This window comes from Grampus griseus, assembly GCF_964374135.1.
Source record: "Grampus griseus genome assembly, chromosome: 2".
Classification (NCBI taxonomy): Eukaryota; Metazoa; Chordata; class Mammalia; order Artiodactyla; family Delphinidae; genus Grampus; species Grampus griseus.
In genome coordinates, this window is record NC_139018.1 from 14,630,817 (window position 1) to 14,657,923 (window position 27,107).

General features: G+C 43.7%; 1 protein-coding gene across 8 annotated transcripts in view; it reads left to right on the forward strand.

Moving 5' to 3' along the window:
* The window catches only part of FOXN3 (forkhead box N3), a 405,750-nt gene that overhangs the window by 327,117 nt on the left and 51,526 nt on the right, over window positions 1-27,107 (forward strand). The gene's annotated exons all lie outside the window — the stretch shown is intronic.

The following is a 27,107-nucleotide window of genomic DNA, read 5'->3' on the forward strand; positions in this document are numbered from 1 at the left end:
CCTATACATGTTATATTTACACCCAAATATTTCATTTTTCTTGAACAATTGTAAATGATATTATTTTTAAATTTTTGGTATCCATTCATTTATTGCTAGCATCTAGGACTATAGTTGATTTTGTATGCTTATCTTATATTCTGAGACCTTGCTGAAGGTACATTTTAGTTCTAGGAGGTTTTTTGTATATTCCGTAGGAAGTTCTATGTAGACAGTCTGCAAATAAAGACAGTTTTATCTCTTCCCTTTCGATGCCTTTATTTCACTTTCTTGCCTTATTTCACTGGTTAGAACTTCGAACACTATGTTAAATAAGAGTGGTGAGAGCAGACATCTTCACCTTGTTCTCAATCATAGGGAGGAAAGCATTCAGTCTTCCCTTATTAAGCATAATGTTAGCTGTAGGGTTTTTTAACAGATGCTCCTTGACAAGTTGGGTAAGACCCCTTCTATTCCTAGTGTGCTGGGCATTTTTATCATGATTAGATGTATTTTTCATATGCCTTTTCTACATCAGTTGATATGATCATATGATTTTTCTTCTGTAGCCTGTTGACATGGTAGATTACTTTGATTGATTTTTGAATACTGAACCAGTCTTCCATCCCTGGAATAAACCCCACTTAGTCACAGTATATAATTCTATTTAAATATTCCTGAATTATATTTATTAATATTTTGTTAATTTAGTCTGTACCTTGCCTTTTTTATACGGTCCTTAGTTGTTCTGCTTTCTTCTCTCTACCTTTCAGAATCTTCTTATGTTTGTCTTATATTTAATGTCCATCATTTTTTGTTGTGTTTGGTGGGAAGAATAGGGAAAAGTATGTCTATTCCATTTCCTGGAAGCAGAAGTCCCTTCAGATGGTCAATTTTTAGGTATACTTTTAAGCAGCTGTATAATTTACTACCGGAAGAAAAGAAAATCCTGAATTCAGGTCTTGATGAATAAAGATGTTCGACCAAGTTACTGGTTTGACTTGCTTGATTCTAAAGAAGCTGAACAAAGAGATTTAGGCTGAGCAAAAAGGTGTAAACATATCAGATCTTCAGTATCACTCCTGTACTTCCCAGCAGAAGAAAGACCTGTTAGGGTCATCAAAGCGTCAGGGACACTATACAGGCTTTTACCCCAGCAGATTGGCACGCACCGATAGAAGCCTTTTGATGAACTTCAATCCACTGTCGTGCCGACAGCATTCACTTAAATTGCATTTCCGGGACTTCCCTGGTGGTGCAGTGATTAAGACTCCACGCTCCCAATGCAGGGGGCCTGGGTTTGATCCCCGGTCAGGGAACTAGATCCCACGTGCATGCCGCAACTAAGAGTTCGTGTGCCGCAATTAAGACCTGTTGCAACCAAATAAATAAATATTTATAAAAAATAAAATTGCATTTTCTTCAAGCTGTTGGTAATACCAGATATTTACAAAAAGGTGCTGTAGGCACTGCCGCATGCTCTCAGTTGCCTATCAACAGTTATTTGCCAAATAATTGTGTGTTGGGGGGCCTGAAACTTAGGCCAAGGGGGACTTTTCTTCTGTTGTAGACAGATGATGACTGGTCAAGGAGATGAGTTCTCAGAGGGTCAGCGAGAATCTCTTCTGCATCAAAAGAGCGCCCATTCTTTGCTTTCATTGGTTGGCTTATTTTTCTGCCTTTCTTATGATTTCCAAGAAATATGGCACGGTAGCAGAGGTCACAGAGATTCAGTGGGGGAATCAATAAGCCACGGAGTTCTAACAGCCCCTGGTTTCAAAGGTCCCTCTCCATGGTGAAGTTTTCAAAACAGCAGATATTTTCCATTCTCCTCTTATCTTCCTGCTGGTTTACTTTAGCATATATTTGCACGCACCTCCTGTGAGTGCAGTGATTGAGTAAGAAATGATCCCTGCTCTCAAGGAGTGGTAGGCAGAGAGGGTGCAAATGACCGTAGTTCAGGGGTCACCAAGGAGCAGACAAAATGCCTTCAAAGGTCAGAGGCAGGTAACCTGGCTTTCTGCTGGTGAAATTTGAGCTGGTGCTTCCAGAGTTAGGAGGATTTCAGCAGCTGGGGGTAGGGTGGCACTGCTGGCAATGGGTGGGCCAGGAGGTGAAAGCATAGGCACGTCCAGGGAACATAGCACAGAGCACGTAGGGCTGGACTGAAGAGAGAACAGCACTTTCCTCTCCAGCGCTCACCTGCCCAACCATTGAAAATAAACATCTTTTCCCCATATGACCGTTAGAACCGTAATGTCTTTCCACTTATGTTTTTCCTTCCACTTTACCTAAAGTGGGCTTTTGTCATCCCCTCATTCATTTGTGCACTTGAGTTAAGACTTCAAAGTGTGCTTACCTACCTAGCGTTAGGGGTTGAATTGCACCCTCCACCCACCCCAAGATATGTTGGAAGTCCTAACCCACCCTTCGGTACCTGGGAATGTGACCTTATTTGGAAATAGGGTCTTTGCAGATGGAATCTGTTTATGTCTTGTAATCAAGATGAGGTCACTAGGGTGGGCCCTGATCCACTGTGATTGGCGTCCTTATTAGAAGAGGGAAATTTAGACACAGACACACACGGGAAGAACTCCACGAGATGATGGAAGCAGAGATTGGAGCTGCAAGACAAGGGGTGCCAGGATGGGTGACCAGCACTGGAAGAGGCAAGGAAGCGTTCTCTCCTACGAGTTTCAGAGAGAACATGGCCCTGCCAGCACCTTGATTTTGGACCTCGTTGTTTTAAGCTACCCAGTTTGTGGCTCTTTGTTATGGCAGCCCTAGGAACTAACATACCTAGTTTATACCCGGCCCTCTACTCGTGGAATTCGACTTGGATTCTACAGTCTGTCAGGGAGGTTCAGTTGTGCCTGTTGAGGTCACATCGGTGGCTAATAGGTGGTCTTTGCAGGGGGAATTTGATCATCAGAGGGGCTCCTCGGCTTTCTGGTCTTTAGGCTGAGGTCTCTGGGATCTCCGTGGAGGACAGTGAGCTGGTGACAGAGCGTGGAGTGAGCAGGCACTGTGACGTGGTTCCCATTAGAAAATTGGAGTAGATGGGAATTAAAGGGTTCTAGGGCAAAAGACTTCAGAGTTCATTTACACCAACTCTTCCTCCTGCCTCTCCCTGGAAAGAAGTATCACGTGACCCATCCAAGAGCCACTCTGCTAGTAACAGAGTAAGGACTTGAATTCAGATCTTAAATCTCATATCCAGACTTCTAAGATTTCTACAGGGACTCTAAAGTCTGTGGTTCTGATTTCGGAAAGTTTTTTGGGGGTCACAGAATTTTAACTTACGCCTTTAGAGGCTGGTGGGGGGAAGAAAGAAGAGGCACTTTAAAAAAGAAAAAGCAAAAAAGGGGAACATGTTGACCTTCAGGAAAGGGATTTGAAAGAATAAGTTTATGCATCTTTAAAATAAAAGACCCAAGGGTATTTAGTTTTACTCTGTGTCATTGAAAAATAAAATCCACCCCAGCCTCAAGTGGATGGGAAGTTCCAGCTCACAGGTTCATTCACTGACCGTCCGACCCACGTGTTGCAGAGGGTAGAATTTATAAAATCAGCAACTGTTATATGACCTCAAACACCACAAGTTGCACTTTCAGCGTCATTCTGAGTTTCCTGTCCCTCTGCAGGGTGGAGTAGAGCCACTAATGTTGTTTCCATGGATCTCATCTTTCCAGGCTTGGTTTAAATCTCGAGTGCAGGTTGCCAGGTAGATTCATTATGGCAGTAGCAATGCACACACGCCATCGTGGTAGCTTTAAATCAATCTCTCTCCTAAAGGTTCCGAGGAATGTCACTTACAAGGCACATTGCTTGCATGAGTGTCCTTTGTGTTGGGTGCCCTGGAATGTAATTTCTATCAGGAAGACGTAAAGGAGACACGGGGAGGAATCATTTTGCTTGACAGCACACTTTGAAAGGAAGGGGAGTTTGTTATTGTTATTTTTTGTTGTTACTTTGATTGTTTCTTGGGTTCCTCCAACAAAGAAATGCCGTGTGGCTTTCAAAAGTCTCCCCGTGCAAATGCTTCCCGTCACCAGTGATCAGCGTCCTGCCATTTTGAAATCCAGAAGTGGCTTTAGCAGCCCTTATGACATAATCATTGCCGGGAGCTGGAGACCAACCTCTCAGAGAAATTGACACTCTCATCTTCCATCTTCGTGTACGCATTCTAAGTGCTGGTGCGCTGTCACTTTAACAAACTGTCACCCTGAAATAGGGTTGCTTCATCCAGTGCTGTGGAAAAACAAGGTTAGAAGAGCAGAGGCTTTTGTTGATAGTGAGCAAGTGGGATTTGTTAAACCAATATTGAAAGGTGGTTTGCACAACTCTCGGCAGCTCACGTTACTTCTGAAAAGATGTGGTTGGTCTTTCAGCCCTGGTTGGCACGGATACAGTTAAAGTGGCATCAGGACCTTTGTTATATAATCCTTCCCGGTTATATAATTTGGGGTCCTGTTTTTTCTTGCCCTGGTTTATAAAGATTGAAACAAGGATAGAAGATCACAACAGTTCATAGTTTCCTGTAATAGCGGAGGCAGTAATGTTATTGATTAAAGCACATGGGATCTATTGGTTGTCAGTAATACTATATACAGGATGAACTATGTGTATGTGAACAGTTTGTGTATGAAAAATATAAAATGAGTTTCAGACATATCCTACAGATGAGCAGTTTAAAAGAACTGACTTTCAGATTCTGGCTTATACGAACCTTCTGGTCTCAGCCCATGTCTCTAGCGGGTCAGAAACTAGAAGCCAGCCTAGATATGGAAACATACAATACGGTAGGGACTTTTTGTGGCTGCCGTGAGTGACCCCTGTGACTTTTTCCAGACCTGGCCCAGATACAATTAGGAGATGTTACAACCTAAGGGCAGGTAGGATTCTTGAGACTTCGGTTCACACTTTCCTGCAACACTGAGCTCACCTATCTCTGAAGTGACTGCTATCACCTGTTTCTATCTTGGCCTCCTCCCAGTTATTTCAAATATAAATTTAGTAGCCAATAATTCGCGACCCCCAGCCAATTGATTTGAGCAGACCTAGAAATCAATTACACCACTGTCCCCCTACTCCCACCTACCCAGCCTGGGAAGATTGTAGAACAAGCACATCTGTCCCATGCCCCAGCTCAGAGGCACCCCTAAATAGGCGACACGGATCAGAAAACAGTACCACATGGGGCAGCCATGCTATTACTTCACGTACGTCTGACTCCAGATGTGAGGGTTCTGTGTCTGCCCCTTCCAGGGCCCCAGCACCCTGACTGTCTGGCTGGGACCTTCTCAAGAGCTCTTGGTCCTCAGGGAGTGGTGCTCACATCCTGCTCTAACAAGACTCTAGTCGTCGGAACCGTGAACCGTGAAGGACACACCTTCCACGCTGCCAGCAGATCAGATCCGACCCCCACCTTTGCCCTTCCCCACCACTTGGACCTGGACCCACTCTACTCCTTTTCATCCTCAGCCACCCTCCCTCTCAGGCTTCTGAGCTCCTGCCACCTCCCTGCCACCCCCTCCCCAGGCCTGACTGCTCTTGACTCCCAGAATTCACTGTGGCCAAGAAGCCACGCTAACATCTTTCTACAAAACAGTAATATTTTGCTTCAGATACTTCCTAAGAAGCAAGTACTAACATCAAATTGGGTTGTGGGTAGTTTCAGTTTTCTTCTTCATACCCTTCTTTCTTTTTTTTTTGGCTGTGCCACACAGTATGCAGGATCTTAGTTCCCCGACCAGGGATCGAACCCACGCCCCCTGCAGTGAAAGCGCAGAGTCCTAACCACTGAACCACCAGGGAATTCCCAACCCTTCTTGCTTTAAATCAAATTTTCTACAATGAACATGTACTAGTTTTTTAACTGGAAAGAAAATATATGTATTGTAAAATAGCCGTTGGGAAGATGGCAGATAAAAACAAGTAGTCTTTTTTGTTCAGTAGAATAACAACAACAGTAAAATCACCCCAAAGTAAATCAGTGCAAAAATATGAGGCAGCCTTGCTCCTCCTCATCAAGTAATAAATGGCCTTTCACAGGTGAGATGAGGTGGGACGTTACCGTCATTACCATCAACCTCCAGTCCTGATACTTCTGCAGAGATGCTGGGCATGTCCTACTCCAGTAGACACCATGGGAATTTATTACAGGGTTGTTGGGAGGCTCAAATGAGAAAATAGATGTGAAAGTACTTTATAAATGGAAGCTATTATTTTCAACAAAAAGTAGAGAACTTTCATCTACATTGGGAGACAAGGCAGAACACTGTAAGGATGTTTATACAATTTAACATAGGGGAAGATGTGGCCGTTACGATCTAAGAACTTAAGTTCATCTATTCATTTGATAAATATTTATTGGGGGCCTGGAACAGTTCTTGGTGTTTGGGATTCATCAGTGAAGAAAACAGACACAAATCCCTGCCTCGTGGAGCCTCGTGAGGGAAACAGATGAGAAACAAAAACATCTAATAAATTAAAAAGAAGTGGTCATCAAAATAACAACAGTAAGTAACACTCCAATAGTGCTTATTTTGTGCCAGGCATGTATGTAATATATTTAATCCCAAATACTCTATGAAGTAGGTACTATTTTCAACCCCATGGTGGGGGGAAATGACCCACAGAGAGGTGAAGTGACTTGCCCAAGGTCACGCAGCTAGTAATGCTGGCACTGGAAATCAGTTTCACAGAGGAAGTTCGTGGGTGAGAAGCCAGTGGAGAAAGAAACGGAACGGGGTAAGGGGTTATCCATTCAGCAGACATTTTCTGAGTGCTCTGTGCCTGGCACTGTGTTGGATGCCTGGGATATAGAAATGCAAGGGGCATTATCCCTGCCCTGGAGAGGTTCACAGTTTCTTAGGGGAGATTAGGGGTACACAGACATATGAGCAAACCATGTGGTGTGATATACCTTCCTCCTTGGTTACCTAGGGCAGCAGAGGTACCATACTGGAAAAGCATTCTATTTGAGCAGACCCAGATCACCTAGTGATTTCATGGCATCAGCGGCCTTACCTTTGTCCAAAGACCATTGATCGTGGTGTCGTACTCTCTCTTTCCCTGCAGAACTTCTAGGCATGAGAGGCTGATCAAGCCAATAGCTACTTTGGTTAGACTCTAGGCCGCAAAGCCAAGGCCCTTGGCCTTCCTGAGCTGATCCCTCCTGTCTGCACCAGGAGGGCCAGTTCAGTTCCCCTTGATGTCTGTCTGTTTAGTTGGTGTCTGTGGTATAGCCGTTGTTCACTCTTTTGAATGTCACCCGTCCCTCCTTTCATCTCTCATTGACCTCAGAGAGTGTCACACGGAGGGACAACCCTTTGCATCCCCTGCCTGTTCCCAGCCCTGCCCACGGTCCTCCATCCCATCATTGGCAGAGGTGGGCCAGGGAGACCTCATGCCTACTGAGGATAAGCCATTGCAAGTTTATTTCCTGCTAGTGAGGGGTCAGTAGCGAATACAGCCTATTTATTCCCAGAGCTGAAAGTCACAAGGACTTAATACATGCTCTGGTGCTGTAGGGTTTCTGTTGGTTTGAGGTTATATTTGCTTCTTTACTTCTTTTGTTTGACAAAGTCTTCTGAAGAGGTGAATTGTTTTTGCTTTTGCTCTGGATTCAAGAGATGAGTATTGTCGTGGGGAAGTTCCCCCTTATCTTTCCCCGGGGCAACCACACTTAACCTCTTTTCTCATAGACATCAGTGCAGGAGGATGAGATCATTAACATTGAACATCCATCATAGATCGGGACTGCCCTCCCCTCTTCAGGGCAGCTGAAGGATTTCCCTCCGTTAGGCCCATGGTGGTTGTTTTGCTTGCTTATGAGAAGTCCTGGCACGTATGACTGTTACTTCACCTCGTTCTCAAAACAACCCACGTTAGGGTGGAGAAAACCCAGGCTCGGAGAAATAAAGTAACTTCTTCCCAGGCACAGAGCACGCAAGCAAGTAGAACAAGACTTAAACGCAGACTTTTAAATTTCTGTGTGTTTTCTTTCCAATACTCTTTCTACTCCAAGTACTCTTCTGTGGGGAAATGAACTGAGCCTGTCTTCCTAAAAAGTGTCCTTTTTTTAAACACTTAAAAACACTTCCTTCTTCCCGCAAGCCATGCTTCTGAGTTTGTTTGTTTGCGAGGTTTTTTGTCTGCTGGTTGGCTGGTTGGTTGTTTTTTTGGTTCCTATTATTAAGCTAGAAGAGGCAGGAATGAAGATTTTTTTCCTGGTAAAATAAGAAATTGCCTTCTCTCTTCAAATCTGTGCTTTTCTATCTCTCCAACAAGTTGAAGATGATATTAAAAGAATAGCTCTGTCTTACAGATTAACAGTGAGACACAGATTATTTAAATTCACGTTTTAAGCTGTAGAAATAGACTAACAGGTGATCCTTACGTACTGTGACCTTGTTATTTTCTCAGACATTACCGCGTTTTGCAGTAAATAGTATTGATCAGACAGAAAGATAGGTTCATAACCGTGCGATCAAGAACATCTTGGGGCTCATTGATGAGGTTTAGGGGGTCTAGACAAATTCCTGAAATTGTGTTCAAAACATGTGCCTTCCTGAGCTTTTCTAATTAAAGAAGCCTTCTTTTTCATCAGACCCTCAAAGGACGTGGTCACCACATCAGCATCTTCAAACAGCACATACTTGTAATCTCACAGTTGCCCTGGGTCAGGAATCCAGGCCCAACTTAACTAAGTCCTCTGCCCAGGGTCTCACCAGGCAGCAAACAAGTGTCTTAGGGCTGTGGTCCTTTCTGGAGTTGAGTCCTCCTTCAAGAATTCTGAATTCAGAATTCAGATCCTTGTGGTTGCAGGGTGGAGGTCCCCTTTTCTTGCTGGCTCTCAGGCAGGGGTAGATACCCACATAGTCTCTGCCACGTGGCCCCCTCCCAGACTCTCACAATCAGGCAGCTGCTTCAAGGCCAGCAAGAGAATCTCTTATTCGGGTCTGCTGCGACACAGTCCTACCTGATGTGACGTGACCCAGGAAGTGACTACCCATCACTTTGCCGTATTTTATCACTAGAAGCAAGTAACACCTTCCATCTGTACTCAAAGGGAAGGAGATTATACAAGATCATGACCCACCGGGGGTCTCCTTGGTCTTTGTCTGACATAGTCACCTCCTGAAAACTCAAAAGAACCTCTGCTCTGGAATCTTTGAAAAAAGACACAGTTGACATCCTACAAACACGTCGTTAGTTCACTGAGGAGTCGCATCATATCCGTGGGAAGAAACCCGACATGACTGAATGGGGAAAAATTGATCAGTCTTATTTTATCTAGACCGAGTCAGCGCCATGAAGGGAGTATTAAGTGAGAGAAAAGAGCTGATTCTAGGCTGTGTGGGAGAAGACCCACAGCAAACATGTATTACGGCCTATGTCAACATCGTGGCCACGCTTGCTCTATTTTTTGAGACAAAAAGATCATGGTTTGGACAAATGAGAGGCAGCCAGACCCCAAAATAACTTCAGACTCCTCATTCCTGGGTGCTGAGGGGGTAGCTGCATGTTGACTGAGATGATTCTTGGTTTATTTCGAGTCTAATTCAGCGTTAATAAAGAAGTTCAAAATTGAATGTGAGTTGGTCTGTGGTAGAACTTAATGGGAAATTCCCAGAGTTGCTCTTCCTTCTAGCTCTGTTTTCTTAGTGTATTCGTTTCCTCGGGCTGCTGTAGCAAAAGTACCACAAACCGGGTGGCTTAAAGAGCAGCCGCTTATGCTCACACGGTTCTGCGGCTGGAAGTCTGAGATCAGGGTGTCAGCAGGGCCGTGCTCCCTCTGAAGGCGCTGGGGAAGGATGTGCTCCAGGCCTCCCTCCTAGCTTCTGGTACTTCCTTTACTTCGGGGGCATCACTCCCCTTTTCACATGGCATTTCCCCTGTGCTTCTGTTGTGTCGGCGTCCAAATTTCCCTTTTTTATAAGGACACCAGTCATATCGTATTAAGGGCCCAAGCTACTCTAGTATGACCTCATCTTAACTAATTCTATCTGTGATGACCCTGTTTCCAAATAAGATTATGTTCTGAGATGCTGGGTAGGACTTCAACACGCTAATTAATTGGGTGGGTGAGGGTGGGGGAAGTGGACACAATTCAACCCATAACACTTAATGAAGAATAATTTTAAATTTTCCTGATAGTCATGTTGTTCTGGCAAGTAAATCAAAGTCTCCCTGGTGGATCGATGGTCAGAGATCATTAGATTCCCCTCTCTCCCTCCACCCTCTCATTTGGGAGTTTACTATTTTCTCACTAGAATGGCATCCTTGCCTTTTGGACTTAATTTTAGAAATAAAACAGCTCTCATTCTGCGTCTAAAATTGATCAGTCATAACCCTATTTCTGGTAGTAGGATGCTTATCCAGAGGTCAGTTATCTGGCAACCTCACCTATAAGGTAGGTGGGGAATAGAAAACCAAGGTCACAGAGAAAACAGAAAAAATGATGAGCAAAGATGTCACAACAGTCACAAAATAAACCCTTTTAAGAGAACCCTGTAGACTTTTGCTCACATCCTATTAACCTTTACTCTGCACATAATTCTAACAGACTTTTAAAGTTCACAGGACAGTGGAAGCATCAATATGTGAATGACAGACTCAGGGAAAATTCCAAACTAAATTCAGTTTAAATATTACTTCCGTTATGATGCCTTCATCAATATCTTCCTCTGAATTCCAGTATTATTTTATACCTTCATTAGTCACTTGTCACCTGTTTTCTAACAATTTGTATCCATATTCTACTTTGTTTACATATCTTAATCTCCCCTACCAGATGCTTGTAAGAGCTGGGACATACCCAGTTGTGCCTAACACAATACCTGACACACAGTAGGTACACCAACAAATTCGTATTGAAGACTGAAAAACCGGAAAGGATATATTTTTAGGTGGACAGTAATTAGGTAAGATAATAATTTAGGTGCCTAATAATTTTAGGCAGGGTGGAGTTTCAAAGCATTTTGAGCAAAAAAGATTCCTCTGATATTTCCTTTTTAAAATTAATTTTTATTAAAGTTACAAAATTTGAAACCTTACCTTTCATTAGGCTTTTAAGAGGTGGTCAGAAGATCTCAATTTATTTATTCTAGCAATTTTTAACAATCACTTTTAAGGGGACCTTTTATTAATGCTCGGTCTGATTTGCAAACTTAGTTAATTAAACTCCTTTAAACATTTTAAACTACATTTGTAAAGGAAATCGAACATATTAAATGTATAAGTACTCAATTGCCTGACTCAACAAACAAGCCGCCCAGAGCACTTAAGCAATTCTTATAAATCTAATTAAGCTTATAAGTATGTTACACCCTACGGGCTTTTAAGTTTTCTTCTACTGTATGTGACTTCAGTGAGATTTTGATTTAAAATCAAAGTCTCAATTGGTTATTTAATTCCACAGTTTAAGTTGATGTTTCAAGGCTGGTCGTTATTCTTACGGGCCAGTTCTCTTAGTTGTAGCAAATATTTAAAATACTAGATCTACATTGATTTCTTTTTAAAAATAATTAATTTGACAGATCTCATTTTCTTAACCATGTTTGTACCTTATTCTAAATCTTCTTTGGGTTAAAAAGTGCTCACTCACATTGTCCAAGAAGGAAAAGAAGGACACCCTCCCCTCTGCCTTCCAGAACCTTCCGCACGTCAGGGATCTTTGGAAACTTCTGTTCACCAGCAGTGCCTCCCCTCCCATCCATGACTGTCCAGGGGAAGAACTACCACAAATCCCCATCAGGTGCTCCTTGGAGGGACCTCCCATGTACTTCTGGCAGCTTTTTTTTTTTTTTGCGGTACGCGGGCCTCTCACTGTTGTGGCTTCTCCCGTTGCGGAGCACAGGCTCCGGACGCGCAGGCTCAGCGGCCATGGCTCACGGGCCCAGCGGCATGAGGGATCTTCCCGGACCGGGGCACGAACCTGCGTCCCCTGTATCGGCAGGCGGACTCTCAACCACTGCGCCACCAAGGAAGCCCCCTTCTGGCAGCTTTGAGAGAGAAAGTCTGAGCAATCTGAGGCTCCCGGAAGCTGCTCGGGAGCACCGCGCCATCCTCAGGCTGTCTGCACTTCCTTTACCCCAAAGAGGTTTCCAAAGATGGGCAGACAAGCCCCACCCAAACTCTTGGGGAGCCATCAGCTGCCGGTGCTTGGATGTCCCCGAGAGGTCCTGCCCATCGTCCTCACGGCCGCCTTCGTAGTGGGCCAGGAGGCAGCGAGGGTCTGGCCATGGCACCAACGTCAATGGTCTGTACCCTGCCCCGGTCCAGAGCTCTTCCCGAGGGAGGCTGGCCGTCAGGACCACACACCGCAGCTTCCCTTCCCACCTCAGTCCTGCATTCTCTCCTCATGCAGAAATCTGCACAGTGGTAAAAGGTTGAATTCAGAGTGTGGGCCTGGGTCAGAACCATGATGATCATTCAAATTACTGAAAGTAGCAAACCAAATCTGGCTCCCTGTGCACATTTTTAAAAATTTGAGCCCAAATAGTTTCTCACCCTGCAGAAATAATAAGACCACATTCCGTTGTTCAGATATTGTCGACAGAACTTTTTTTGCCCCCAGATAACAAGTTATAAAAAATAAGCAGTTGTCTACATCTTTAAAAAAAAAAAAGAAGAAGAAGAAAAAGGGCTTCACTGGTGGCGCAGCAGTTAAGAATCCACCTGCCAATGCAGGGGACACGGGTTCGAGCCCTGGTCTGGGAAGATCACACATGCTACAGAGCAACTAAGCCCATGCGCCGCAACTACTGAGCGTGCGCTCTAGAGCCCGTGCTCCGCAACAAGAGAAGCCACCGCAACGAAGAGTAGCCCCCACTTGCTGCAACTAGAGAAAGCCCGTGCACAGCAACAAAGACCCAACTCAGCCAATAAATAAATAAATAAATAAATTTATGGAAAAAAAAAGAAGAAGAAGGAAGGGAGGGAAGATGCTTACTTCACTTAAAAACAGTTAATTGTTCTTTGAGGTCATCTCAAATAATTTTGAGCATCACCTTCCTAACTGAATTTCAGGGGCAGGGCAGTGGTGAGGGAGGAGCTGCCTTCTCAGCTTGCTGGGATTTCTTAATGAGCAGTGGGTATCAACCAGCACTCAGTTGGATATATATGCCCCTGACAGCTGGGTGAGCCCCTTCTTACAGTCACTCTGTAAATGAGACCGCAACTTAAAGAGGTAAGTTTCACTTGTCCTCCATCCCTTACATTAAAGGCAAACATTACGGATTCTTCTGTCCACTCACCGAGATCTATATCCCCTACCCTCTGGTTGTCACCAGAAAGGATTTTACATTTTCTAAATTTTAATATATGCAGATGTCTTTCCATGAGTGTCCAGAGACCTTGAAACTCTGTGGGATTGTGCACGATCTTCATATACAGGCATATCTGAGATATATATAGTATCATGGGTTTGGTTCCAGACCACCGCAGTAAAGTGAATATTGCTATAAAGTGAGTCACATTTGGTTTCCTGGTGCATATGAAATTTATGTTTACACTATACTGTAGTCTGTTAAGTGTGCAGTAGCATTGTGTCTAAAGAAACCAATGTACATATTTTAATTTAAAAATACTTTATTGCTAAAAAATGCTAACCATCATCTGAGCCTGCAGGGAGTTGTAGCAGTAGCATCCAAGATCACAGATCACCATAACAAATATAATAATAATGACAAAGTTTGAAATATTGTAAGAGTTACCAGACTGTGACAAGGGGACATGAAGTGAGCAAATGCTTTCGGAAAAAAACGGTGCTGATAGACTTGCTTGATGCAGGGTCGCCACAAACCTTCAATTTGTGAAGAATGCAGCATCTGCGGAGAGCAATAAAATGAAGTATGCCTGTAATGCTAAATGCTAATGTGGGCCTGTGGAGCCTCATCTTTGGCGGCCAGCCCCCCAGCCGGCCACTCCACAAGTGACATCAGTCCTGGAGAGCATCATGTGTTATAGCAGTGCCCAGTGATGGGTTTCCATGGTGACAACTCAGTCCTCAAGAAAATATTGTGTAGACAGGGAAGTATACAATATAATTCTTAAATTTTGTTAAAATAGTTAAAATGGAAAAAAAAAAAAAGATATTTCACCCAGAGGCAGTGCTTCATGTATTGGAAAATTGTCTTAAAGAGAGTGCTGTATTTCCCGACAATGTGGCTAAGTGAGTTCTTGCTTCATGAAAAAAACATTTGTAAAAGTCTGACAAAGGTTCTTGAGCCAATGAGAAAGTTGGTAAAAGCAAGTTCTTTATAACTATGTTGAAGAAAAACCAGAATAATACAGTTTGGTTATCATTTAAAGTGTGAAGGGATTTGCGAGGCTTCCTGGCTTTTGCTACATGTATCACGAACCTGACTGTAACCAAAGGTTATATATAATGTGGTGCGGTGAATAATGCATAGGGAGTGATAACGGACTTTAAAAGAGAGAGAGAGAGAGAAGGTGGCTTTTAAGTACAGTATGGCATTTCCTTCCTGCCATGGTGATACATGATATAGTGCTCTGTGGTGTGCAAAGTGTTACTGGTTGTCATAGCAGTAGAACACCATCCTGGAGAAGGGAGGAAATGCTGGCATAAGACGCTTCGCTGGAATAGAACTACAGTTCTAACAAAACCATCATTGTTAGCTCCGTATTTGTTGTCAAATAGTAAAATCCATGCTAGTCTTTTTCTTTCTTCGTGATAATGCTGAGTAGCCCTGATACCATCCCAGGGGCTTGTATTACACACACAGGCTTCTGCCTTCACTTGAGAGTTTTATGCCTATTGCTGGTGTAAAAATAGGTTACGTTATGAATGCCTCCCTGAACTCACTTCCAGCCACTGGCCCAACTCACTAAGCTTCAGAGTTTGAATACCTTCTCTGTAGCGCCTGTAATAAATGTCAGTGGTTCTCCTTGCTGTCAGGATTGCCTCTCCTTGGTCACATTTCAGTCATTGTTATATTTTGTTAGACCCTGAGTGAACAGCCCTCTGAAAGAAGCATCTGAACTGAAGCTAATCTTTGCTTTCTGGTGGTTCTCAGGGCAGAGTCTCTGATGTGTCTGTCCCATCTTTCAAAGTGTATATTGGATGAAATTGATGGAAATTCCTCTGATACAACTACTGATGTTCAGTTGCCTGGGTGGGTTTCAAAGGGAGCCAAGGCCAAGAGAACCAGTGAGTCCAGTTCGGTCGTCTTTGCCACATCATGGCTGTATCCTCTTCATCATCCAGCCCATGAATCCACATTCTTCACCCAGGGAGGTATGGAGTAGGTAGTGTGGAAAGAGTTGTGTGTGTGTTCACAGTCCAGAAGAATCCATTACACCACCCGCAAGCACAGCTCGCGCAGCAGGACCTCGAGATGATGGTACTTGGGTTGCATCATTTTAGTCTGATGATGATGATACAGCACTCCCGAGTGCCAGGTTCTCTCCTACACAATTTGTGCACATCAGCTCATCTAGAACCACAGCCCGATTGACAGATAAGGAACCTGACGCACAGAGAGGTTAAGTATCGTGACTGAGATCACACTGCTAGTAAATGCTGGGGCTGGCCCCAGAGCCTGTGTTCCCAACTGTGCTGCCTCTTCTGTGATCCAAAGTGGAACCAAGGAAGGCCCTAAATACATCCAGAGAACTGGGCACCTCCTGGGGGAACCACTGGAATCAATGGTGTAAAATGAAGAAGAAAAACGTGGTGATAAGCAAGGAAGAGGAGGGGACTTTGAAACATAGATGAGAAAGCCTCGCTTGCAAAAAGCACAATAAAACACAAAGTTCTGTTCATTAAACTGTTATCAATATGGAATTATACATCATTGTAAAGAAAAGGATAGTAAACTGTAAGCAGGATACGAGTACCATGAGTGACAGGGACGCTACCCCATACTTCTGTCTCACTCACAGCTCTGGCATATCTGGCTCAGATATCCTAGCACTGCATCCCCACAATTTCAGGGGTGGCCCGAATACAATATCCCATTGATCAAGTGGAATATCACACTTACCCAAGTTACAGTGATAACTGTAATAACAGCTAATATTACTTGACTGTGTCTCTGTACCAGGCATTGTTCTTAGGGCTTTGCATGTATCAACTTGTTTGATCCGCCCAGCAGCCCTGTAAGGGAGGGAGGTGCTATTTTGCGTTTTCCAGGTGAGGAAACAAAGGCAAAGAGAGGTTAAGTCAACTTGCCCCAGACTTCACTCCTAGCTCACGGCCAAGGTATTGATAACAGTCATCCATTCACCAGATATTTGATGAGAGCCCACTGGGTAAGGGGCACTGCTCCTGACTCCTGGGGCGCGGTGAGGAGCAAGCAGACGAGACCTTTCCCCGAGGGGCTGGCCTTCACGCAGACGTGCACACACACACATGCGTCATAAGCTCTGAGCACCTCCAATGATGCCTGTCGAGTATTAAGGAAGGGCAGGAATTTCTTAGGAGTGAGAAGGACTTTACAAAGATGGGTCAGGAGCAACTGGATGTGTTAGATAAAAGCAGAAAATAAGGATAAATGAGTTCAGATTATGGAAGACCTTGGAGAGGCATAGGAGAGTCTTAGCTGGGGGCTGGATTGAGTTGTGTGTAGAAACGCAGCCTTCTTACAGTTGCCTCTAATGACACACAACATTGATTGGAAGTACAGTCACAACAGACTGTTCAGTCCAACCTTCTCGTTTTGCAGACAGGAAAGTGAGGCCCAGAAAATTTCTTTAGGACAAATTCCCTAGAAGAGCTGTCCACATGTTTCTGCTGCAGCTTTCTTTATAAAAGCCAAAAATTAGAAACAACCTAAATAAATGTCCATGTCCAGGGAGATGTTGAAATAAACCACGCAGCAATGAAAGACACGCGCTCCATCCCTCTGTACCCCAGATGGAGAGAGGCCAACACTTACTGTTGAATGAATGAAAGAAACACATTGCAAAGCGATGTGTAAGTCTGTCTCCATTCATCTAAGACAGCAACACTATATTGTTGTGAAAGATACAGATTCTTGTCTGCTTGTCTGCAAAGGAAAAGCTCTGGTCAGATACACACCGAGGGAATGTCACCTTCAGTGAAGGGGCAAGGCCATAGGATTAGGTGATCTTTTTAGTAGTGGCCTAATTTTAAAAATAAGCAACTATATTCTTGTATTAATCGTGTGATTAAAAATTAAGTCAAAAAAGAAAGGTCTATTGACTTGTCTGATTGCATATGTTGAGTTAGTTGAAAAGGCAAGTCTAGGACCACTCAAGTTTCCTGGCTTCCAAACCCCACTCAAACACCCAAATATTCAAGCATGGAGAGGTGGGGTAGAGGGGAATCCAGAGCTTCGTAACCAGCCAGATATTGTTTACGAATCCCAGGAACCATACACATGTCAATGGGTTAAACCGGGTTTTGCTAAATGAGTGTGTGTGTTTCAAAAAAAGACTCCAATTTTTAATGGCATTAGTATTCCAGTCAGCTGAATCCCAGGCTGGAGAAAGGTACAAATGATGATTGCTCATTAGCAAATAGAATACAGATGTTAGCTTCATTTTGCCTGAGTGCATTGGCACCTTGGGGAGCCACCAGCTTAGTGAGCCAGACCCACAGTGCTGCTGCCGGCCCGGCGCAGGGGAGGGGTCTGCAGATGGGAGGGGATACAGGTCACTTCGGAGCTTACAGGGCTGGGCTTTGTTTCCAGCAATAATTTGTTGGGACTGATTAGTAGAAGAGGGAAACTAAGATTTCTAAAGCAACTAAGCAAAAAATTTTAGTATTTTTTTATTATATATTTTTTTCATTTAATTCTTAACAACCACCCTATGAACCTAGGGTATATGATTCCCTTTGGAAAGGAAAGTGAGGCGCAGAGAGGTGAAGTGAATTGCCCAAAGTCACACAGCAACGAAGTGATATATTAGAACCCACGTGTGTCTGGCTCCAGAACTCAGACTTCTGGGTGCCCTTCTCACTAGCAACTGGGGCTAAGGAAGAGAACGCATCTAGAGATCTCCCTTTGAGCAGTTTCCAGGACGTTTACATCTTATTTTCTCAGGAGCCTCATAAAAGATAAATGAAGGTGTTCTCATAAACAAAACCAGCACAGAAAAGGTCCAAGCTGGAGAAGGATAGATACGAAGGATGGTAAGATGCTACTTCAACAGTCCTGGCCCCCAAAAAGCATCTAGCTTGGTTGCAGGGTCATGAAGATTGAAAAGCAAATGGGTAGAAGTCCTTACTGACCGTTCTACACGACAGGGAATAAATGTGCAGAAGTTGGATGTTCATTAAGGGGTGGGTACAGTTTTCCTAGGAAGAAAGGATGGGGAAGGGTTCTCAGGTTGGCGGCGACATGAATAAGAACACCCACGAGGAGTGCCAAGGCTGGCTGGAGGGACAGGGCTGCTCCGTGAGAGTGGCAATTCACTTGGCTTTGAGTACCAGGCAGGAGGGTTGGACCATGTCTTACAGGTTGGAGAAGAGCTGGCGGAGGTTTAGAAGGAAAGGGGTTCTTGAGACTGGTGCCACGTGGACAGTGGTTTAGCAAGGGGAGAGCTCGAGGCGGCAAGACCTGGTTGAAGGTGGTTCCTGGGGTTCTGGCACAAGCTGGTGAACACTGGGTTAGGGGTGTGGGGTGGTGGCCTGCGTGCATTCTAAATGCATTTGCAATATGACTACGTTAGAAACGCCTTATCTGCCAAGACATTCCCCCCCCACCCTTGACCTATCTCATAGATTATTTTGCCTTGGGTAAAATGCTGGGGTTTTAAAGATTTGGGTTTTGTTTTTTTTTCCAGTAAGGAGGATGAAAAGTTTATACCCCATCAAGACATAATGCCTTTTATGACTCAAGTGTTCTACCCACACACAACACCTCAATAAACACACATCACTTACAAACTGCTTGTGCGTCTGTTCACACTAAGTCCTATGTAAATGCCTGTTAACCAACTTTCGTATCAATGGAAGTGTGTCAGCCTAGGTGCCTCTGGTGATGTGAGCCCGACCCGTTCCTAGTGCCCCAGCCAGTAAGGCATTGTGCTGCCCACCTAATCTTTTTGCTCATTGTCAAAAATGTCCCACTTCTCACCTTTGCAACTTCTCACCTTTGCAACTCTCAGCAAGTGAGTAAACTTTTTCAAGAGGAACTGAGGTTACTTTCTTAAGAAGATCCTGGTCTGTCTTCAAGGTGAATGAAGAGTTTTAGATACAGGGACCCATTTCATTATGCCCTCAGCATCTGCCCAGCTGTTAAAATTTTAAGACAGCAAGTCATCGAATTTTTCAGCTGTCCCACCACCACCACCCAACCCATGTATCGGATGTCACTATAGATCTCTTGGTCCAGCAAATTCTCTTTACTGTCCTGCAACAGAAGCTACCTCCCTTCTGCATTTGGGCTGACAGGGGTAAACAGCTGGCGGCATGCCCTATGAAAAAACAAAACCAAGCTTCCAGAAACAATTGACTTTAACTTCTTGTTCTAAACTGAAAGTTTTTACTGTCGCTTTCACTAAATTCGTGTCCGCGAACTTTTCTCACCTTATTAAATGGATAGAATTCAATGTGGTCAGATGCATTCTGCCTCGGGAGTATAAAATTAATTTAGAACCGACATTTTAAATAGTGGAAGCCTTTTATATAGTGATGTGAAAATTGTTCTGCTTTTGAAAACCAAAATCAAACATTAAACAGTATGTGTCTCTGTGAAGAAGTCAGATATCTTGCTGGGATATTACTTTGGCTTTCTGCCAAAAAAAAAACAAAACAAACCTCTATTTTTCTAACTCTGAAGAAATGAAGCAAAAAAAAAAGGTATTTGAGGAATGGGGAGGGGGTTGTGATTGTTTTATCCTGGAGACTGGAAGCCAGATTTGCAAAGCAGCACTTTTTTTTTTTAACTCTAATCCAGACAAGAAAAATTGGGTGCCTTCCCCAGATAGAATCTCTAAACTGTGCCCAATGAAAGCTTGAATAACTGGTTTGGATTTTGAAAGATAGAAGACCCAGCCCATTGCTGACTGCAGTTTAATTACATAATTAACCAACCAATCCTGTTTTTCTCTGGTGTAGACGCCTTGCAAAATAATTTTCCATATGCCCCACTAACCTTCAACCTCACGTTCTTGTCTCCCGTTTTTGTTAACCATCTGAAGGCAAATTCTTTTAATTCTCTTGCTTTTTTAAAGGGCTTGGCCGGGCTCACCTTACCCGATAAACAGTTTAACAGTCAGAAGCAGCGTCTGGCCCTCTGATACAGATCAGAAGATGGAATCGTGTTACTCCCAAGCTGGTTGTAGCCTGTGTTTTTTCTTTTAAGAAAATATTCTGCTTAGCTAGAAGGCGTTCACATTTCTTGATCCCCACTGGGCTGAGAAGAAAGAAAAAAAAAAGTCTGACAAAATGCAGAAACTATGGTCGGTTGCCATCAGAGTTGAACCACCTTCAGGGGCGAGTCCAGGGAAGGAGCTGCGGGGAGGGGGTGGGGGTCACTGTGAAGCGCCTGCCCTGGAAGGGGGCCTTTGCATCTCTCCATCTTTTCACAGCCGTAATTGAGTGAAGAATATCACCAGCTTGATATACAAAAGCTGCCGCTTGCTCCCTCCTTGTGCCCCAAAGCAAACAAAATAGGCAGGTTCCCAATTTGGAGCCAGCGGCATGAAGCCCAGGCCTTTGTTTGCTGTTGAGTTGTCCGGGCAGCCGAGCAAATAGATGTGAAGAGATTAACCAAACAAGAAAGCCCAGCACGGGCGGCCCTTTCTGTCCAGCCTGGAAAGTGCAGCCAGCGGGGCCGGCCGAGGGGTGGAAAAGGCACAGGGCCTGGGCTCTGGTCGAGACTTTCGCAGACAAACCTTGTCCTTTCTCAACATCCCAGTGGGGAAAATAGGATTGAGCCTGCTTCACCGGTGATAGAAATTAGAGATTGAGTCCAACCTCCTTAGCTCACAGATAAGGAAACTCCCTCGTTAACAGATAAGAAGACAGAAGCCATTTGTGCTAAGTAACCTGCGCCCAGACTGGTTGGGACAGAATAAAGAGAAGACACCTCATCAGAGTTGGGAGCGCATCCACGCTGACTTGTTATCTTTAGGGATTTTCTAAATTCTTCCAGAATGTTTTAATCCTTTTGTGCTTGCCTGTTGCCCCGAAACGCTTAGTTTTTTCAGCCTTCAAGGATCCGTGAGAAAGCTCATTGAGGAAAGACCCGTAAGTTAGGAAAGTGCAGCGATAGTAGCATCTTCTTCAATACTGTCGAAGCGAGTATAAAATTGGAAGCGATGGCCTAATAAATTATTAGGTGTGCCCTTGAGCAGCTGCATCACAAGTTTTGGTAATTGCCTGCTTCTTTCTAGAAACACAGTTAGTTGTCCAGTTTCCTCTGGGTGGCAGTCTTCCCGTCTCCTCCAGAGCAAAAGGGAAAGGGTCTCATTTATTATCCTTCTTCAGTATTCCTCACTTAGGTCAGCCGGCAGGGTCATATCCTCAGACCAGTGGCTTGCCCAAAGCAAATATTTTAGTTATCTATACCTCACCTATCTCCAAAAAAAGAAGGGAGGTGACTTATGATCATAAAAGCACAAAAAAGCAATAATACCAGCAGTCCCTAATGTAGGATTTTTTTAAGAGTAGCTGTATGGGAAGGAAAGGGAGGGAGGGTCACTCCTAGAGGTTGTACTTCAAGAGCCTAGGCCACGAAAATGACAACAATTGATTCAAAACCCAGCTCTGACAACAGCAAGAGCAAAGAGCGAAATGTGGTACACACAGCTCTCATTTCTAGGACAAGCACACGTACCAGTGAGGTGCCTGACTCTGAGAACAAGGGTGATCTGTAATGGCTTTTTATGACAGGGGTAAGAAATAGTGCCTGAAACCAACGGTCCCCAACCTTTTTGGCACCAGGGACTGGTTTCGGGGAAGACAATTTTTCCATGGAGGGAGGGGGAGGGATGGTTCAGGCAGTAACGCGAGCAATGGGGAGCAGCAGATGAAGCTTCGCTCTGAAAAATGAAGAAGTTGAGCTTCCCAACCTCTCCAGCTAGAAGGCTAATGGGCTACAGGCTGAGCAATCCAGTGTCGGCTGCACACAATCTTTGTGAATTGTTGAATTCTGATAATACAACACCCCCAAGGAACATGTCTTAGTCTACTCCAGCTGCCATAACAAAACCCATAGATCGGGTGGCTTTAACAGAAATATATTTTCTCAGTCTGGAAACTGGAAAGTCCAAGATCAAGGTCCAGCAGGATTTGGTGTCTAGTCAGAGCTTACTTACTGGCTTGCAGATGGCCACCTTCTCCCTGCATTCTTGAGAGAGAGAGAGAGAGAGAGAGAGAGGGAGATTTTTCTCTCTCTTCTTATTCTTATAAGGCCACTAATCCCATCATGAGGGTGCCACCCTCATGCCTAAATCTAACCCTAATTCCTTCCCAAAGGCCCCATGTCCAGATACCATCACATTGAGGGTAAGGGCTTCAATATATGAATCTTGGGGGGGACACAAATGTTCAGTTCTTAACAGAATACATCTTTGTTGGCATTGCAGATATTTCAGGATCATTCCGGAGCAAAGACTCGTAATGCTTCCTTTCAGCAAGAGGGGAGCATTTAGTCCTGTCCTAATGATGCACTCCAGGGTGAGACTCAAATCTCTGATGAGCGAGTGTAGAGCTGATGATTCTTACCCTTTTCTGGATAGTCCATCCCTGAGACAACTGCATAAAAGCTATGGACCCTCTCCAGAAACATGCACAGAATCCCAGTGTTTGTATGCACTTTCTGCAGGTTCCACATAAGTCTTCCTATGGAAGGGCCACCTACCCTCGCCCCTCCCCCTGGGGTTTCCTGCTCTGTCTTCAGGGCAAGCATCTCTTTCCTTCCTTGCAAACTGCTTTTCTTTGGGTGGTCATCAAGAATCCGAGGTGCTGCCGTTCAGTCCCAGGGCACTAATGGGATCCAGTGGTTGGAGTTGAGAACCATCTGTTCACATTCACAGAGAGAGAATTAGTTTGTGCAGCTGCATACACTGAGGCTCTGATTAGGATCTTTGCTATTACCTTTAGTTAATAAACACGACCAGGATGACTTGGCCACTTTGGAACATGAAGATTGTGATAAAAATGAATTTACTTGGGAAGCTTAATCTCCAAAATTGCTTCAAGTTTGGGTTCTCCTCCCTCTAGCTCTGAAAACCGCAGAGAGAAGCATATAGAATGACATCAGCTGGTTTGGAGGGACACAGTATATTCCAGATGAGAGGTAATGAAATAAAAAAAAGAATCAGAAAAATGAACAATTTTATGTGAAATGGAATCAATAAAATTAAATCCACTTTGGATTCATTAGCTAGTCTATTTGGGTTTTTGCAGAGTCCTTAGATGGAGAAAATAGGCAGCTAGAGAGTGGGAAGAAATGTAGAAATTGTGTTCTGTAGTCCAAACTGTATAGTTTCTTTTGAGAATAAAATAAAGCAAAACGGAATGAGCTGGATTTGCTACTCAGCAGATGCCAGGATTTTACAGTGTGGAAGGAATGTTTTGCTTTGAAACATGCGCAGTCTGATGACCCCCACAGGAAGGGGCTGACCTAACCAGGCCATGTTTTTAACCCTTTCAGTCACTAGGTGCTGAGGCTGCCCCACTGTCGGGGCCAACAAATAGCTAAATGAAGTGTGCAGTCCAGATTCAAAATTTAATTGAAATAGGAAATGATGGTATTTAATTTGACGCTTGTATGTGTAAATTAATGCAGCAAATAGCACTTAGGGATAAGTACGGTGGATGCTGATTTACTAGGCAGTAAAGCAAAGCTCTAAGGAACCAAGCCTTTTATTTTCATAGGATGTTTGAGTGACAACAGTATACTGGGTACTGTGACAAACCACAGTTCTGGAACTGTGACACGAGGGCGCGTAATTTGCAGAATCCTTGTGAAGCATGGAAGTGGAGTTTCTGGGCCGAATAACTACATGAAATGTTCCAGTAAATAATGTAAACTTGAAGAATTTACCACTGAACCATTTCCCCTTTTTCATTGCAATGGTAGGATGCACCTTATCAATGTGTTTGCATTAGTATATCATGCATTGATTTTACACTGAGATGCAAATGAACTAGTCTCAATTAAATACCTTTGTTGTGATGTATTTAGACTTGTTCCTTTGACTTCTTTTACTGCACCAAGAGAAAATAGTAAAGTAGTATTTCTTCATAGTGACGTGCCTATAAAAGCAGTAAGGCAATCGTTCTTTTTTTTTTTTTTTTTTGCGGTATGCGGGCCTCTCACTGTTGTGGCCTCTCCCGTTGCGGAGCGCAGGCTCCGGACGCGCAGGCTCAATGGCCATGGCTCACGGGGCCAGCCGCTCCGCGACATGTGGGATCTTCCCAGACCGGGGAACGAACCCGTGTCCCCTGCATCGGCAGGCGGACTCTCAACCACTGCGCCACCAGGGAAGCCCAGGCAATCGTTCTTTTATTTAAACTCTAGTTTGGGACACTTCTGAATAGCAGTTAAGTTTTTCTTTTCTGCATAGAGGAGCTTCTACAAATATAGAGAACCATCATTCACTCTCAGGCTGTTCTATTCAAGAAAAATATATTGGTGGAAAAGTACACTTCTCAGGCCTCCAAGCGGGAATTGTCACTTGGCTGTAAATGTTGTGAATTGACATTGTCTTATCCTTTTTGAAACCAGTGGTATCAAACTTGGGAATTTTTTGATCCCTTTTTTTCAGCCAGCAAGAGATTAGCTGGTGCTACTGCGTCTCTCTTTCCAATTTTTCAGGCACTGACTGAGCATTTCAAATACTGTTGGTAAGAAGTCAGCTATTTGTCAGGGTTATTTAGTGGCTTCTGGTAAAGGGTGAAGAATCAGATGCTCCTGAGGAAAGGAATAGGAGACAGAATAGCTGCTTAGATGTTGTGTTGGAAGCGGGAATTGGAATTAACTTGACCACTAAATAAGATGCTGACCACCGGTTGGTCCTGAAATGTTCCTGTGAGTTCCTCAGCCCATCATTTTCTGCCGTCACATTTGCTCCCCCTTCTTTCTGGACCTGCCTCGGGCTTTTTATCCAGAAATCTGAAGACCCTAGGTGATTTCACAGGGTCTCTTTGAGCTCAAAAATTCTGTCATTCTCTGCTTAGAACTGAGAGAAGTCTGGCTATATGAAAATCCAGGTAGGTTTTATTTCTCCACAAAATGGTTTGTTCTCGATGATGATTCAGGCTACATAAGCCAGAAATATTGCTAGGTGTGGCCGATTATCAGATGTAATAAAATAACAATAAATCAGAATTTTTAAAGTGAAGTGGGGTCTCTGTAGCAACTTCACAAAACACTACAGTGGAAAAATGATCCAGAATTGATCTTTTCAACTTTGTCGTTACATGGATAATTAGACAGCCGAGGCACATAATTACTGGAATATTAATTTGCATGGTTGCTTTTGCGTTTTTCCCATGGTCAAAAAGACAGTGGAATGCTCTGGCTCGTCTGTGTCTATTTAAAGAAATAAAATGTGTCTCGGTGAAAAATGGTAATTCGTAAACCCCAAACAGATCGAAGTTCCATGGGGAATAAGTACGGTCTCCTGACCTCAGAAACTGCGCGGGGACTCTGGCTGCCCGTCACTAGGCCGCCTGTACCCTCCTTTTATGTACTTCCCAGCATGTAGGCAGCGCTGCCACGGGAGGTCAATTTGGATACTATGGTCACATTTTAAAAAGAGAACCGTAATTATGACCTCTAATTATGTACAGTTATGCCTGCTGAGTTAAAGATAATAGCACCTCCTGCTTGGAAGTATAAGCTAATTGCCTACAGGGGTCAGGAGGGTGCTGACCCCTCTCTCTTCCCCCCAGCCTCAACCAGGCATACACCATAAGACAAAACTAAATTGGGCCTGCTGTGCTTTATCATGCTGTTTAAGTGTTGGGTTTAACCACTGTTTAACAGTTATTCTAGTGGAAGTTCAAATTTAACTCGTGTTCAAGAGGGATCTAAAGCTTCAGTTGAGTCTAGACCTTAGTCTGTCTTCCATGATGGCCTTCTCAGAATCCAGCTTCACCTGGAGCTTCATGTCGTGGGTCCTGTTTTTGTTCATTAAGAGCATATTCCACATCTGGTACAGTTGGGCTGGTGTATTTTGCCACCTTTTTTTTCTAACTATTAGAAATTTTTATTAGAGAATATTTCGATATATTGCAAAGAATAGAATAATAAACTCCTATTACCTTTCACCCAGTGATCCTCAAATCCTGGCCAGGTTTGTTCCATCTGTGCCTCTCCCACTTCCATCCCCAAGTAATGGGAATTCTGGAGCAAATCCCTGGATATCATGTAACTTCTTCTATGTCTGTCTCAAAAATGTAGAAACGTTTAAAGCACAACCACAATATCAATAATACACCTTAAAATTTTTAATGATAATTCCTTTGATCTTAAAAGTTCTCAACATGAGGAAAAACAGTTGTAACTGTGTGAAGTGGTGGATTTAACTAAATTTATTTTGGTAAGTTTATTTTTAATTGTCATTTTGCAGTATATACATATCTCAAATCATGTTGTACACCTTAAATTTACACAGTGTTGTATGTCAATTATATCTCAGTAAAACCAGGGGAAAGGATAATTCCTTAGTAATTTATCAGTGTTACTTTTCCCCAATTGCTTGTAGGTTTTTATTTAACCGTTTGTTTTTCAAATCAGGAAGCAAATAAAGGTCATACATTGTAATCGATTAAGTCTCTTTCAATCTGTAGGTTCCCTTCCATAATTATCTGTCTCTTTTTCTTGCTGCAGCTGTTGTTGTTTAAGAGGTTGGGTTGTTTGTCTTCCACAGTCTGGATTCTACAGATTCATTTTGGGTTGTCTTTTTACTTGTTCCTTTGTCCCCTGAATTTTCTATAAATGGGTGGCTCAGTTGAGAGCTGGATTTTTCAACCTTGGCACTTGATGTTTGGGGCCAGATCATTCTTTGCTGTGAGGGGCCATCCTTTGCATTGTAGGATGTTTAGCAGCGTCCCTGGGCTCCACACACTAGATGTCAGTACACACAGACACACAGACACACACCAGTTACAACAATCGAAATGTCTCCAGACATTGCCAAGTATCCCTAGGGGGCCACAGGCACTCCCT